Raw genomic sequence first — 12,674 nt, forward strand, 5'->3', positions numbered from 1 at the left:
GTAAGATATGGAAAACAAGTGAAGGATGTAGCCTTCTGCAGGTGGGTGCCTACGTACTAGTATGAGTTTACTCTAGTACAAGATTCAGGGGGTTGGACCTCCCTTCGAGTAGGAGTAGGAGAACGAGCGAAGGTTTTAGCCTTCGGAAAGTGGGTGCCTGGATATTGGTATGAGTGTGTGTGAGTACAAGATTGTAAAAGCTTTTATTTATATTAAAAAGAAGAAAAATATGACAAGAGCAAGTGGGCTTTTCCCACATTGGGTTTCCACCTTAAATCTCGGTGGTGATGTGTGTTTCTTATATGTGATGGTTTATTTTTTTCTTATTACACATGGTTACTATCTATCTAATTTTTAATAAATTACTTATGCACTGGCTCAAGATAAACAATTGATGAATTAACTCAAACATAAGTTTTCTTGATATACGTTAGTTGCCTTAACAACAGTCGCGTACACACACGGGTTTCCTTCAGTAAAGTTGCATAGAAAAATCAGGAATTAAAATTGAAAAGTTTATGATTTGAAAACACTGATTCACCCCCTCCCCCCTCAATATTTTTCCCAACATTAAGGTCAATCAAGTATATCACAATGAACAAATTTACCACAATTTAAGAAAAATATTCTTATCTAGTAACTTCTTACAATAGCTATCGAAATAACTTGGAAAGAATGATTTTCCTCCCAACCATCAACCTTCTCTTATGGTTCTCCCCCATGCTAAGATCCTCCTTCTTCTAGTATCAACGACCCCTATTTTTCTAGTAAAGGAATTTTTATGCCTCACTTTCCCTAACAGACTTTCCATAACGACGTCTGGTTTCTCTGGGTTGTGTCAATCCCTATAGCCTAGGATTTTCCTATTTCTTTTCTACAATGATTTGTTTTCTTCCTTTAAAGCCCATATTTTCCACCACGGTTCTTTATACACCCATTCTAGTGTTTTTTTCCCCAGAGTGGATGATTTTCCTAGATTTTTCACTCCTGATCTAGTCAATCACATAATTTGGCTCCAAGGTTATTTTTCTTTTTTTGGAGTGTTTTGGGAAAGTTTTATTTCCATACTATCCATTCACCTTGGACCATGGATTGGAATAATGGTAGGTGTTATTTATACATTTTTATTATTAATCATTATTTAATTATAAAAATTTCACCAATTAGATTATATATATAGTAAAATTCATTGGCCAATCTTAAACTATAAATAAGCTATAATAAAAAAATTGGTCAAAGATAACTAATAAATAGTCATTAAAAAATTAAATGGTTTATACATTTCCTATGGCATGATTAATAACAACCAATGGTATCATTAACTACACTAAATATTATTTTAAGGCTTAATATAATAAAGTGAAGGCCATTAATAGGTAGAGTTGGTTAACGCAGATGTTGAAGATAATGGAGAATATCCTAGAATAGGTAGAGTTGGTTCAGGTAGCCTCAGGATAGGAATTAGTTTCTATTTCTTAGGATGTTGTTCTAACTTCCCTAAAACCATGTATTCTATTTAATGTGTAATGTTGATGAACAATGTAGAGCGTTCTACAGAGCCAGACTCTCCTGGTTCAGACTCTCTTTCGTAGAGTTGACCAGTGGGTTTTATTTTAATACAAACATTGCCATTTTTATCATGGTATCAGAGCATCAGGGCTGACGAACCTATACACTGGCTGGTGGGTGGTTCTTTGAACCGAAATCGTCTCAGATTTTGAGTGGATAGCTGTGACGATAACATTATTATACTTCTCAAAAATTTTAATTTTCGATCGTCGTAGTTTTTCAGTGTATAGCTAATTTCGATCGTCGTAGTTTTTTAGTGTACAACTGCAACGGTCTCAGAAATTAGTGTATTTCTGCAATCGTCTCGGATATTGGGTATATATTTGTGACTAGTCTCAGAAAATTGGTGTATTTCTACATGGTCTTTGATATTGGGCATATATCTGTGACGATTGCATAAATCAAAGAAACTGCATGAGGGAGCCAAGAACAAGGCTATAGCTGTCAGAGAAGCTGAGTGGGGAAGCCAAGAACAAAGCTATAGTTGACAACAGGAGGTTGTCTGGAGGATGAGAAGAAAGCCACGGTGATCTGCGCTTGTGTTGTGAGATCAAAAAATAGTGATCTATCTCTGTCACAGATCTGGGGTAAATTTAACATCTTTTACCTATCAATATTTTTTGTATATTTTTTATTTTTTTATTTTATTTATTTTTTATTTTTATTTATTTTTTATTTTTTATTTTTATTTTTATTTTTTATTTTTATTTTTATTTTTTTATTTTTTTTATTTTTATTTTTATTTATTTATTTTTTTAAATTTTTATTTTAATTTTAATTTTTTAATTTTAATTAATTAATTAATTAATTTTATTTTTTTTCTGAATCACCAAGATGAATAACAACATATTTGAAGCATGCATGAATGAGCATAACAAGCTTGATGGTTCCAATTATGCAAATTGAAAGTTTAAGATGCAGACTCTACTAGAAGCGCAGAGTGCTTGGACGATTATGAATGGGGATGAGCTGAGACCTGCGGCTAGATCGACAACAGTCCCAGATTGGGAGAAATGAGAAATCAGAGCAAGGACAACGTTAAATATGTCAATGAAATACTTCATTATACTGCACATCAGAGAAGGTAAGTCAGCTAACGAGATCTAGGGAATTCTAAAGGAATTGTATGAGATCAGTAATTCAAATCGTCTTTTGTTCCTCAAGAGTAAGATCCTATCCATGAAGATGGAGGAGAATGAAATGATTGCTTCATTCATAGCAAGGATCAAGGATCTAAAAACAAAATTATCAGATATTGGTCATACAACGGACGATACAGATCTTGTAACCATTACAATGAATGGTGTCACTTACAATTATCAGATGTTCATCATAGGGATCAATGCCAGAGAAAAGATCGCGCATTTTGAAGAGCTGACAGGTATACTGATGTAGGAAGAAAAGAGGAGATCGACTCTAAAGCGCCAGAGTGCCGATCTTGCATTGGTGGCAAGGAAAAACTTCGACAAAGGGAAAGGAGGTCCACAACGGTGAAACAGAGCAAGTTCACATAAACGGCCAAATCTGACCCAAGGTATGCACCCGAATAAAAACTACTATGAAACTAAATGTTTTTATTGCGGAAAATTGGGTCATATTGCCAGGGAATGTAGGAAAAAGAAGTATCATGAATAACAGTAGAAGCCAAAGAGACATGTAGGTCGTCTCATGAATGGTGATCAGGTGCAGAATTTGAGGTTTTTCATGGCAGATCGTGATGAAAATGTTGATGTAGACATCTGGTATGTAGGTTCAGGAGTGTCAACACACATGACAGGGAACAAGAACTGGCTGGAGGATTTTAAAGAGATCAACGAAGGTGCACAGATTTACCTAGGTGATGACAGAAGTCATCAAATCAAAGGATGTGGGAAAGTTTCTGTCATTCTACCTGATGGTAATATCAAACAAATTTATAATGTAATGTATGTGCCTGGCATAACAAAGAACTTGATTTCTGTATCAATGATTACGGATCAAGATTTGAAAGTTGAATTTTTAAAATCTAACTGTTACATTAAGGATCTGCTAGATGGAATGAAGACAATTGCTATAGGAATCCGAATAGGAGGACTGTACAAGTTGGATGTGAGACCTGCATCGGTTTGAGCATTGACAGCAGCGAGCCTAACTACAGAAGAGATTTGGCACCAGAGATTCGGCCACATCAATTACAAGAATTTGTTGTTACTACAGAGGAAAGAAATGGTAAGAGATCTTCCTATGCTAAAGCAAGTACATAATGATTGCGATGCTTGTACTTTAGGAAAAATGCATAGAGAAGAATTCCCTATTAGAGTAGAAAAGAAACAGAGGGATAGACTGGAGTTAGTGCACACAGACCTTTGTGGTCCCATGAAGACAAAATCATTAGGAGGTGCAGTGTATTTCCTAAAATTTATTGATGACTCTGCAAAGTTTTCTTGGGTGTATTTCTTAAGTAAGAAGAGTCATACATTCGAATACTTTAAGCAGTTTAAAAATATGATTGAAAGACAAATAGGGAAACAGATAAAAATTCTCCGTTCTGATCAATGGGGAGAATACAGGAAATAAGAGCTTATGAGATATTGTAAAGATCATGGAATTTTGTAGCAGTTCACAGTACCCCATACTCCACAGCAAAATGGAGTGACATAAAGAAAGAACAGAACATTGGTGGAATGTGCTAGAAGTATGCTAAAAGGTAAGAATCTTTCAAATGGTTTTTGGGCTGAAGCAGTGAATACTGTGGTTTATTTAAAAAATAGGAGTCATAGAAGAAGTCTTGAGTTTAAAACTCCTTTCGAAGCTTTGTATGGATATAATCCTGCAGTAAAACACTTAAGAATATTTGGATGTAAAGCATTTTCCCACATACCCAAGGAAGATAGAAAGAAATTAGACCCAAAAGCCATCAGATGGACTTTTATAGGGAGTTGTTCCTCATATAAAGCATACAGATTATTTAATCCCTCTACCCACAAGATCTTTGTTAGTAGAGATGTTAAATTCCATGAGCATGATAGTGAAGAAACTGATGAGCACTATGATGGATGGGACATTCCGTACTTTGAAGAAGAGGATGCAGAGAACAATCAAGATCAACAGCAAACAAAGGCAGAGGATGAAGAACAGCAGCAACAGCAACAACAACAACAACAACAACAACAGCAACAACAACAGAAGCAACAGCAACAACAGTAGCAGTAGGAAGAAATAAGGTTTAAAACCACCACCCCACCACTCAGGAGATCAGGTAGGAAAGCTCAAATGCCTGCAAGATATAGGGAAAATGCATTTATAACCAGTATGATGAATGTTGTTGAACCATCTAGTTATAAAGAAGTAAATGAAAGTAATGAATGGAAAATAGCCATGGAACAAGAATATGATTCAATAATCAGAAACAACACTTGGGAATTGGTAGAAATCCCTAGAGGAAAACAGGTCATAGGTTGCAAATGGTTATATAAATTGAAAATTAATGCAGATGGAACTATAGAAAAACTGAAAGCTAGGTTGGTTGCAAAGGGGTACACACAAAAAGAAGGGATAGATTATGAAGAAACCTTCACCCTTGTAGCTAAATTTAATACCATCAGAATGTTAATTGCTTTAGCTACCAAGAAACATTGGATGATGCACCAATTAGATGTAAAGTCTGCATTTCTGAATGGAGAACTGAAAGAAGAGGTTTATTTAGAGTAACTGGAAGGGTTTGTCTAGAAGGGAAAAGAACATTTAGTCTGTAGGTTGAAGAAAGCACTCTATGGACTAAAACAAGCTCCCAGGTCGTGGTATGAGAAAATTGATTCATTTTTTCCACAAGTTGGCTACAATAGAAGTAAGAATGACCCTAATCTTTAGACCATGAAAGATGAACAAGGGTGTGTAGTGCTGATTTCATTATATGTAGATGATTTGATAATTACAGGTGATGCTATATATCTAATTAATGAAATCAAGCAGCAGATGTCACAGATGTTTGAGATGAAGCATCTCGGTGAACTCAAATACTATTTAGGTCTCGAGATCTAGAGAGATTCAGGTCAAACATTTCTGTCTCAAGCAAAGTATGTCAAAGGCCTGTTAGAAAAGTTTAGAATTGATCAGTGTAAGCTGGCACCAGTACCATTGCAGCAGAACATCAAATTGCAGTGTGAGGATGGCTCAAAAGTGGCGGATGCAACACTTTACAGACAGCTGGTTGGGAGTTTAATCTACCTAACCACCACTAGACCTAATTTGGCTTATGCAGTTAGCGTGTTAAACCAATTTATGTCTAAGCCACTTGAAAGCCACTAGAATGCAACGAAGAATGTTTTGAGGTATCTACAAGGTACTGTAGATTATGGAATTATTTACATTGACTCTTCTGATGTTAGACTGGCAGGATTTGCAGATTCAGATTGGGCGGGAAATGTAGATGATCGCAAATCTATAACAGGTTATGCACTCAGTCTTGGATCCGAAGTGATCACTTGGAGCAGCAAGAAGCAGAACACAGCCTCCTTTTCCTTAGCAAAAGCAGAGTATCAAGCCATGTGTGCAGCAATGTGCGAGGCGGTTTGGTTGCGGAGACTTCTCTAGGATGTTGGGGAAGAATAGACAGTCGCAACAACAATCAGATGCGACAATCAAAGTTCAATCAAGCTGGCCAACAATCCGGTGTTTCACAAAAACACTAAACATATTGATACTCAATTCCATTTTGTTAGGGAGAAAGTGCAATCTAAAGAAATTCATCTGGAATATTGTAATACATGTGATAATGTTGTGAACATTTTCACTAAGCCCCTTGGAAAAGTAAAATTTCAAATGTTTAGGGAGATGTTAGGCATATATGTGAACCCATTCTCCATTAAGGGGGAGTGTTGAAGATAATGGAGAATATTCTAGAATAGGTAGAGTTGGTTCACATAGCCTCAAGATAGGAATTAGTTTCTATTTCTTAGGATGTTGTTCTAACTTCCCTAAAACCATGTATTCTATTTAATGTGTAATGTTGATGAACAATGTAGAGCGTTCTGCAGAGCTAGATTCTCCTGGTTCAGACTCTCTTTCGTAGAGCTGACCATTGGGTTTAATTTTAATACAAACATTGCCATTTTTATCATTTACCACATAAAATCATTTTGTGTTAATGTGTGTTTGCATTCAGTTTCCATTGGGTTTTTTCTTCCATGTATTTTTCTTTGGTGTTTAATCTTATTAAATAGATTAAAGTTCAAGATCCATTTTCGTAGCTAGTTTCTTTGATAGGCATTGATGTAGAGAATTATAGTGATCTTCTATTTGCATTTAACTGTTAAAAAATATGAATGAAAAGTGTGATTGGTGAATGTCAGCATATCTAAACACGCACATTAAACCTTTTACCATCACAATTTCTTCATTTATATCACAATTTCTCTCTCACACAGATGTTAAGATACTCCTTAGGATCAAGAATCCATCATCTCACATGAGTGTGAGGATATTAAGGTATTATTCGAGATTTATATATAGACGCATGTGAGGTTATGTAAAGTGGAAACACATAACGTTGTGTGACATCTCAACATTGTTCAATGGCTAATTCAATGTGGAGTGTTGAAACAGCCACATCACACCACATGATTTCATACTGACAAGTCTCGATTGAAGGCCAAAGATACCACATGACACCACATGATTTCATACCGACAAGTCTCAATTGGAGGCCAAAGCCACCCGCCAGCTTATATAGTCTAGATAGCGAACATCTAGTAAAAGGGTTGAATTCTAGTTTGATCATAGAAAAATATTAATACTTCTTGATTGAACCATATGTAGCGGTATATTCACTTCCATAATATAAATGAGTCAATGGCTTTTATGAAAAAAAAAAACCAAAATATGTAAATCTATTTTTTAAATGCATTTTACGTGAAATGATATATATATATATATATATTATAGATTGTAATAAATTTTTAGATATATTAATAACCATTATTATTTTATTATTGTATATAAATAATTAAAATATTTAATTAATAAAAAAAATATTATTATAATTTTATTACAAAAATAAGAAATTAAATTTCTATACAATAAAAAAATAAATAAAAAGAAACAGCAATTAACTTTCAGTGACCTTGTACTATCAGGTCGAATACATTGCAAAGTTGTCATTCACCATGACTAAATTTTTATAATATAATATGATAAATCATTAAACTATCCCTTGCATGTCGATGATGTCATTCACAATAAATAAATTTCATATGATTCGATAGGTCCATCATAATAGAAATTAAACATATCTCATATATAAAAATAAAAGTAATAAATATTTTTATTCATATAAAAAAAATAAAACGTGGCGAGTACAAACCTCCCTATTAGCCATGAGAAAGCGGCTCACATGTAAGCATTATAAAAAAACAAAGTAAATGTCTCACAAGCATTTATTTGACATTCTGGTGGAGGCACTCGATATCCTTATTTATCTTCCCAGTAATTGTGTATCATATGGTTTTTTTTCACCGAGTCAAGCTTACTATTTTGAGCAGGTGTTAAGGGCTCCATGAACGATGCTGCTAATTGCGGTAACCCGGGACAAACGGAGTGTAATACCAATCGATTTTTACAAGACTTCATTGACTTGCATAGCTGTCCCCATTCTATATGCTTGAGAAAAAACTCTAAAGGCACCTCATCAACCATAAATATGCAAGTTTATCCAAACAAAAAATTATATATATATATATAGAAATGAATCTATAATTTTAAATAGAATTATTTTATAAATATTATACATGGATTAATCACAATATAATATGTCTAGAAACTTAAACCCACCAAAAAAATACTTAAATGAAATCTAAATCTTTTAATATGTTATATATAAATTAAACATTATACACATACAAATATGCAGCGTTTCAGATAACACCGTAGGTGTGGAATTTAGTGGCTAAAATCTTTAGACTTGTTATATGTAAATTGAACATTATATGCATACAAGATATATGGAGCGTTCCAGATAACACTGTAGGTGTTGAATTCAGTGGCTAGATCATTGGTTACACAAATGGAAAGGCGACTCCGAGCATCTCTCATCACACGACTCGAACCACTAAGCACTAGATTCTGAGTTTCAGGGGGATAAATCTGGACAGTCAATCAATCTTCAAACTCGGCGAATACACCTTGAAGTTTTCATCCCAATTCTAAAAGTAAGTATATTTTTAGTTGTAATCATTGTTATTACAGATGGCAGTTTCTGGATCAAAAAAAAAAAGCTATAATGCAATTTTCCCTAACAACAACCACCCAAAAAAAATATCCAATATACTTACACTTAATCAAATTAATATAAAAAACAAGAATCTTGAAATATTACTAACATAACAATTAAGAGGAAAAAAAATCCAATAGAATTTAGCTTTCATCATAGTATAACCCATAATAAAAATCATCAAATAAAACTGATATTTACAGTGAATTTGCATTAAGAAAAAATTGTTCTCTAAACTGTTCAATCCTAATTCACTTTATGAATGTGAAGGAAGAACTTCCTGTTGTATGGAGCAAGCCTCCAAATTATGTCTGCGCATTCAAATTCCTTTTTTATCAGAAGCGCCACATAAAACCACCCCTTCTCTACCTTGTACCTTACTGATGTGTTTCATGGCACCCACGTATATAGTTACAAGAAATCACAACCTCAAGATTTGAACCTGAAACCCGCGTATATGGTTGAAAGAAATCACAACCTCAAGATTTGAACCTGAGACCACAATAGGGAAATAGCACATAGTCACTTAGAGATCTCATAACAGAGCATAGTGTTGAAGGTAGGGTAGGACGGACACCCTCAACCATAAAGAAGGAAAAAAAAGGGGCGCAACGAATAACAGAGAACCAATCGTGTCGCATCACAGCCCGAAGCAGTCCGAAATGTTAGAATCGGCGAGTCGTCTCTCCCGCACAGAAATGAATATGAGTCTTTGAAACAACATGCAAGAACTTTCCCTGTAGTAAAGATTGTTGCTTTCCTAGAAAGGTCGATCTCCCAATAATGATATTTGGTATGTGACACTCAAAATATGTACCAGAGAAATGTTTTTATGGAGTAATCATCAAAAAGCCCGTTAAGCTATCAAAAGAAATTTAGCGAGAATAAACTCAAACTGTTAGGTTTTTCGTAACTATTAAGTAATTAACTATTAAACTCATGTTTTAGAAATCTTCAATGGTGTAACATTTCATCCAAGGATGCATGAGTTGTTTTCAAAGGCACATCTTATTAAGATAATATGTTGGGTTTGTCAATTCATTTCGTGTATAATATTAATCCCTTGGGTTTTTATTTCCTATTGTTATTAATATTAATTAATTGAGTTTATTGATGACTTGTGTTTATAATTCCTAGAGCTTATAATATTAATTCCTTGGGTTTATAATATTGATAATCCCATGGATTTATCAAACCTTTTAGTTTGTAATATTAGTCCCTTGGATTTATTAATCCCTAGCTTTTAATATTATTTGTATTAGTTTCTAATCTATTTGGTTTTCTAGTATGAATAATCTCTTGGGTTTGTAATATTCATGTCTTGGGTTTATAGTATCAATCCAAGTGATTTATAATATTGATCCCTTTACTAACAATATAATCTCTAGGGTTTATAATATCTTGGGTTTATAAATCCCTTAGATTCTCAAGGATTTATAATGTTAATCGAGAGATTTATGATGTTAATCCATCGAGTTTATAATATTCCTAATCCAATAAGTTTATTAATCGATTGATTTTATAATATGAATCCCCTAGGTTTATGATTAATATTAATATATGTGGCTTTACTAGACCTTTCCAATTCTCTATTTGTTTATGATATTAGTCCCTTGGGTTTTTAATCTTCAATGTTTATAATATTAACGTCTTGGGTTTCTTAATCTCTTTGGTTTAAAATATTAATCCCTTAGACTTTCAAGCAGTTGAGTTTATAATATTAATTTCTTTAATTTATTATTATTATTATTATTAATTATTGTTGTTAATAATAATTAATATTAACTATTTTTATTATTTATTATAAATTAATTATTGTTCTTATTTATTATTATTATTATAGAATGTTTAATTATTAATAATAAATATTAACTATTTTTATTACAAATTAATTATTGCTCTTATTTATTATTATTATAATTATTATAGAATGTTAGAATAATATTAGAAATCACATTTATTATTTATTGAGAGCAGATTTAGGGGAAAATCACATCATCATTCTTTTGTCCACTCGTTTCGAACCAATAAGTGTGGTATAAGTGTGGTTCATCATGATGACTCGATGACCACACTTGTTGGTTCGAAAAGCCTCCACAAATGAATGATGATCCTCACGATGAACCACACTTGTTAGTTCGAAAAGCCTAGACAAATGAATGATGATGTGATTTTGGCCAAAACCCTTCTCAATAAACTTGTTATGGATCACAAAAGCCTAAATTCAACAATCACATTTATTATTATTATTATTATTAATGTGAATTTAGGAGACTTTTTCTTTTTTTTCCAAAGGAAAAATCTGTAACCCTTTATTTAAAAAATGAAAAGTTACAATTGCAGATGCATTGAAGCATTTCCATAAGCTGCCCATTGGGCACAGGTGCTTTCGCACCCTTCACAATGTTGTACAGCTAACGTGCAAAAATGAAGAAAAAGAAAGAGAGAGAGGGGGAATAGAAGGAAGCAGAAAAACTGAATTTCATATGTGAGTAAGACTCACTCTTCAGGTTTTCCTTCCCTTTTTCTTTTCGACCTTGCGCCATTCACCTTGTGTGGGCTCGATCGAAGCTATGACTAATTGTGTTTCTGCTTTCTGCGTGCCTAATTCCTTATCTGAATCTGAGGAGTCTGATTGGTGAAGCTGTTTGATCCCTCCCATGCTCTGATCCTCGTTTGTCTTCTCTGCCTGATTTGGGTGAAATTGTGAAGCCTTGTTGTCTGATGTATTTTCCTTCTGGGTCCCTGTTTCTTGGGAAACCGTAGCATTCTCTGTGGGGATATCATCCTCTTCTGCTTCTGATTCTTCATCCTCTGAATTAGGGGGGGAGAATTGCCATCCTTTCCTCTGCTTCCCTTTCTGCTTTCTTCTGTTGTTTACTTTCTTGGCTTCTGGACATGTACTTTGCAAGTGTCCTGTTTGTCTGCAGAGCCTGCATCTGAAAGCGGTATTTTCATAGTCTAATGCTTGCAGCCAGTTTTGTTGTTTGTAGATCAGCCTTATGTTGTCTGGCAGCCCTTTGCTTAGATCTACTTCCACACATATACGTGCAAAAGTGAAGACCCTTTCATCAATCCTCTCCAGATCTGTTTTGATGTATTTCCCTATGCTGTTTCCGATTCCTTCCAAAACTCGTTCACCCCAAAAGTGGAGAGGAATGTTATATAGCCGAAACCAAACCGGTACTTTGGATACAGTCATTTTGTTTGGATCAAAATCTGTAAACCATGGGGTCATGAACAGCCTCGCCGTTCCCCAGAACCAAGGCCCAACACTGATGATTGTATCTCTGACTTCCCTGGATGCAAATCTAACTATGAAGAACCCTTTGGAACATAAATGTATGTCACATTCCATGGTCCAGGTGGTATAAATCCAATGAAATAGGTTCGATGGTTTTGGCCAAAAGCTGTTGAAACGGCATATTAGAGCCTGCGTTTCATAGGACTTGACATAATCATCAAGCCCTGTGGAATCAAAGTTAAGGGCTGGAGTTTGCCCTAACTGGTCTACTATGTATGGCCTGGGTGTATATCCACCCTGATCTGGAGAGGATCGAGATTCTCTATTACCTTGAAGAATGTTTTTGTAGGAGATACCTCCCTTAGTTTGATGCTGGGGTGCTGTCTTTTTCCCCTTGTCTCCTCCTGAGCTACTTGGCTGTCCCTGAGGTTGAGCCCCTCCTCTCAGCCTGAGGTTCAAAACAATGGTGTCTCCTGGACTAATCTCATAGCTTCCCAGGGTTCTGTTGTCCTGGAGAGACCACCTGCCACTAACTAAATGTTGGATCTGACCAGGATAACCATTCAATGCCCAGATTTGCTGCTTTAGCTGCATAATATTGCTATCTGCATGTAC

This window comes from Pinus tabuliformis, chromosome 2_2 (assembly GCF_031772625.1).
Source record: "Pinus tabuliformis cultivar Carrire ecotype Pingquan chromosome 2_2, CPIR1, whole genome shotgun sequence".
Taxonomy (NCBI): Eukaryota; Viridiplantae; Streptophyta; class Pinopsida; order Pinales; family Pinaceae; genus Pinus; species Pinus tabuliformis.